The sequence below is a fragment of the Arachis ipaensis genome, chromosome B03, assembly GCF_000816755.2.
Source record: "Arachis ipaensis cultivar K30076 chromosome B03, Araip1.1, whole genome shotgun sequence".
Classification (NCBI taxonomy): Eukaryota; Viridiplantae; Streptophyta; class Magnoliopsida; order Fabales; family Fabaceae; genus Arachis; species Arachis ipaensis.
The window spans coordinates 135,679,083-135,684,603 of record NC_029787.2 but is presented as its reverse complement, the minus strand read 5'-3'; the positions used below and the strand labels follow the sequence as shown (position 1 = coordinate 135,684,603).

Sequence of the window (5,521 nt, the reverse complement as noted above, 5' to 3'; positions counted from 1 at the left end):
GACGCATGACATATTTGTTACGTAGTTTAGATTTTTGGTTTCATATATACTTAAATTCACATTAAAACAATTGAAACAATAATAATAATATAGATTCATGGTAATCATATAGCTTAGTGAGAGTGATGAACAGTGGCATCTTAGTTATTCTTTATGAAAAAGTCTAAGAATTAATATATTTTTGGGTTATGCTAGATGTACATCAAAATTAGTCACCAAAATCAGTCATCAGTATAAAATATATGCTAGAATATAAATATACATTGAAAACAAATTAAAATACACATGTATTTATACATACTAACTAATATTTAACTAATATAAAAAAGATATAATTTTATATTATTAAATATAATCTCACACTATTAAAAATATTAATAGTGATTAATTGATGATTATAAATTATAAAGAGAAAGTTTAGGGATCAGCATTTTTTTTAAATTTGGCCAATACTTAACCATTAAAAGAAAAATGAACAATCTCACACCATTAGATAAAATCTCACACCATTAAAAATATTAATGACAGTTAATTAATAGTTACAAATCAAAAAACTTGCTAACTCTCGTCACTCTTCAATTACAAAATGTACTGTCCCTAGCACCGCTGACTCTTTTATTCCAGCATGCTTCTTCTACTCTGATCATTGTGACTTTCTCTTCTACATGCAGCCATAACTTCAGTAAATTTAAAAAGTGAAAAGCAAAAAAATGGTATATACTTTTCCATATACATATCTGAGATCGATCTATGAATACTGATTATAATATATAACTCAAATACTTACCGAGATACTAATGTCTTGTGGGTGGGTAGAGAGTTATACACATTGCAATGCATGTACACAAAGTAACTTCTTTATTCTTATACAAAAATTCACAATCTTCTACACACTCCCTAAGTTCGTCGTCATAATAATGTGGAGGCAAAGGGACTTCAGGAATATTTTTTGTGTGTGGAAGAGAAGGGACTTTATTAGAAGTAATGTCATAGAATTTAGAATGTGCAGAACAAATAAACGTTCCAATAATCATCAATATGGTTATTAATACACATGTCACTTTGCTTATTATTGTAGCCATAGGAGTTTTCTCTTTTGTCTTGTAATTAGAAGTTTACCATCAACTAATTAAGTTTAATATATATGCAATATGGTTTTATAATTAAAATATTTTTTATTTAGTTCGTGTCCTCTTCTAACACTAAAAGTTATGAATTGCTAATATAAATAAAATAATTTCATTGTATCAAAGAGTTGTTCTAAAAATAATTTATTATTTTGGTAGGTTAAACTCACAATTACCTCTTACAGTACATTCAAGAAATTTCAATAAACAATAATTTTATTGCATCTATATGATATATTGGATATGGTCATAAGGTATCAAATATTAAACATTATGAGTTTATGACAGGCTGCATATGTTACTGATGAGCTTCCACTTCAATTGTCATGTTTTGCAGTTGCTCAATATTCCAATTATTAGCCTAGAATATATTCTGCTTTTATGTACTTTCCATTTTAAGTGACAAATAAATTTCAATTAAGAATGTTGCAATTTTGTGAGCCAAATATAAGTCGATGCTACATACTTGGAATATATTTCTACTCGAATATGTATTAAAAGTTAAAACCAGTTAATTAAGCAATCCAAGTTTAGTTTGGATTTGCCAATGAGTAATAGCTCAAATAGCATAATCTCTTCATACTCATCTAAGAAGTTGCGGGTTCGAGTCTTCATATTTTTGGTAAAAAAAAAAAGAGTTCAGTTTGGATTTAATTTTAAAAAAATCTTAAACAAAAGAGTAGAAGGGCAAACAAAACAATAAACGATATATAGTTCTTTTCTCTTATGATTGGTTTACTTTTCAAGATGAAGTTCTTATTAAAGTGATGACCAGCTGCTTCTTTTAGAATTGTTTTTAACAGGCCGCTTAATAGGCTTCATATGCTTTATTAATGGTGTGATGGTTGTTCTAAAGCGTCTTTGCACAACATAATGCATTTCTTCATTCATTCTTTAGTGTTGGTTTAGATTGGTTTTTTTGGGTTAAAAAAATATTTTTTTTTCCATAAAAGTATTCAAACTAAAGCATGTTTACATCATTTTTCTATCTATTTTGATTTCTTCCTTTCCAATGAAAAATGAGTCAAATGAGTGAAATGACTAGTGCAAATGGGAGGCTGGATCACAAAACCGTACAACAGCGTGATATATCTTTGAATCGATAAAATAATGTACGACTTGTTCCTTTTTCATTTGGGGCCACTCTGAAAATAATTAAAAGATAAATTAAGTTAGATATTGTTACTTTTTGTTATTTGTATAAAAAGACTTAAAACTTAAGAGTTACATACGGAGATATTTCGTACTCACTAGGAGACAAACAGTAATATTTTAGGATCATGTTATGTAGGCATAGAATGATAGAAAGATTGCACACAAATTGGTTATTTATATGTGAATACAGAATAATTTATATAATTATATTTATAATAAAATATAGCAATAATTGAGTTTTTGTGTTGATAAAATATTTAGTTATTTTACTTTAAAAAGTTTATTTATTTTGCTATGAAAATTTTATTATTTTAAAGATTTAACTAAAATATATTTTTAAAGAGAAATGTTATTTGTACTCTAAAATCAGTCATCAAAATTAGTCATCAATATATTTGTGTATAAATATATGTGTAGTTTAATTTATTTTTAATATATATTTATATTTCAACGTATATTTTATACTTATGACTAATTTTAGTATACCTATAACATAGTCGTTCCAACAAAAATAATCAATCTAATTATCAATATTGTTATTAATACAAGTGTATCACTATTTCTAGTGATAGGTTTTCCTCTCCTTTTTGTCTTCTTTTGTTCTTGCAATCACAAATTTTTCATAGGCCAATATATATATAAATGTTTTCTTATTTGGCTTACTTTTTCTCTCTTCCTTTAACTAAGAGCTATAAGTTATACATATAAACAAAACAAAAGGTTTTCATTGTAATGAAGAGTTACTATAAAACAATTTGTTATTTTCGTTAAACTTGATTGTCTCGCCTCTGATATTATAAAAACTTACATGCTATATGTTAGATATGATCAAGCGGTGTTGAATGTTATTCATAGGCTTAAAAAATGACAAGCTACATAATTATAAGAACATTCAAAGCGTGTGTACTCTTATTAGTAAAACACATATATAGTAATATTAGAAATGCCCATATATATATATAATTTTTCAGTTTAGATTTATACTTTTTACTCTTATTATAAACCATTATTTTCTTATGATGCATTTTCCATACATATAAGTATATAACCTTAAAATTTTCAATGCCACACCAAAATCATCAATATTGTTTTTGTTTTTTTCACTTTTTCACTCTTTAAGAAAATGTCTCTCTCGAAGTAGTTAGCATAAATCCTTAAAAAGTTTACCAGACTTTTTTTTGTATTAAATTTAACAACTAATTTGTACTAGTTACTAATCATGCACAAACTACTCTTTAGTTTAACTAATTATTATAAGCTTAACAAAGGAAGCATGATAGATTACACCGGCATAAAACAAGGTGAAGGATTCGATGGTCCAGAATGTTTGGACCATTAAATGGTTTCATAATAAAATATGTTTTTTAAATTTTTTAATAATTATTAAATAGTCTATTTTTAATTTTAATTATAATTAGGCAAAGGATTTGATAATTCCAGAACGTTTGGATAATTAAATGGTCCCATAACAAAATATGTTTTTTAAGTTTTTTAATAACTGTTAAATAGTCTGTTTCTAATTTTAATTACAAATTAATCCCATATATTTTATTTAATCATAAAAACTATTTTTTATTTTATAAATTATTATTTTATCATTCATCTATTATGTTTATTAATAATCAAAAACAAAAATAACAACGAATTAAATCTTCCATTGATCGTAATAATTTTTTGGCAATCCCAATCAATTAAAAGTTTATCTTTGATCAATTGCATCCGTGAAGGATTTTAAAATCGTGTTTCTTAGAAAATCAATCTATTGGATTAACAAAACAATCGATTGAATTTCAGATTTCCCATAACTCAATCGATTACCACAAAACAATCGATTGAAAGTTGCAAGGCAATATGGTTTTCGCAAAAATCAACTGATTGGTCATATTACCCAATCGATGGAAGGATGACTAGAATATGGGTTTTTTATAATTCGATTGTTTATATTACCCAATCGATTGAAGGCCGCTATTAAAATGATATATGAAGGTTTAATTGATTGGTATGATAATACAATCAATTGAATTTTGTACGTGACTAATGGTATATTCCAATTCAATCGATTGAATTGGTAGGATAATCCAATCGATTGAATTTTGAATCGCGCCGTTCTCAATTTTCATATCGTTTTTATAAATTTTGAATCGCGCCGTGACTAATGGTTTATAAATCGATTGAGTTATGGGAAACGTGAAATTCAATCGATTGTTTTGTTAATCCAATCGATTTAAGAAATACGATTTCAAAATCTTCGACGGATGTAATGGATCAAAGATAAACTTTTAATCGATTGTGATTGTCAAAAAGTTATTACGATCAATGAAAGATCTAATTTGTTATTGTTTTTGTTTTTTATTATTAATAAACATAATAGATGAATGATAAAATAATAATTTATAAAATAAAAATAATTTTTATAATTAAATTAAATTAAATTAATAATTAAGAATTTTTTAAAATATTTTGATTTTTTTTAAATATATTTTATCCAATTAAAAAAAAAAAAAAAACCATACATATATTCTCTTGGAGAAGTTCTTAGTCGTTGACTGTGTTGCAATGGAAAGCATTTGGAAGGAATAAAATAGGATATAGTGTAAATTAAGGATATGGGTTTGATGCTCTTCTCATAGTTGGAACTTGGAAGAGGTTCTCTTATCTTATATGATTATTAGTTTTCTTTTCTAGGTAATAGAGATCTTATTAAAGTGTTGACGTGTTTGCTTTAGAAGCTTCTTTACAATCGATATTATTAGAAGAGAAAGTCTAATATATAAACAATGGTCGCTTAATATATAAACTTCGTGTCCTTTATTATTTCACAGTGCTTCTCCAAGTAATTTTCTCGGATAAAAAATTAACTTTAGCAAATGCAGCAAATTAAAAATATATTATAAAAAAATGAAAACTTTTATCATAACTCATATATATAAGATACTAAAAATTTTTAGGCCAACGAATTATAACTCAAATTACATAATCTTTTCATCATTACCTAAAAATTTCGAATATCAATCTCACTCCTAATTTTAGAAAAATAAAAATTTTCAAAAAAAAATTCACAAGTATTCATTGAATTTTATAAGTAAACGATTTAGATACTTATCACTACTATTGGAAAGTTGGTGGGTAGAAAAATCTGTAATCTTCAATGCATATCTTCATATCTTCAATGTTCATGTTCATATCTTCATATCTTCACTATACGATGTAGATTATTGGATTTAATTAATAAATCTAAA

General features: G+C 25.6%; 1 long non-coding RNA gene across 1 annotated transcript; it reads right to left on the bottom strand.

Annotated features, from left to right (window-relative positions):
• Positions 490–1,118, bottom strand: LOC110269859. The gene is made up of 2 exons (XR_002358615.1): positions 788–1,118; positions 490–661 (listed from the first exon to the last, which is right to left on the bottom strand). It is a non-coding gene; the product is annotated as an uncharacterized LOC110269859 (long non-coding RNA).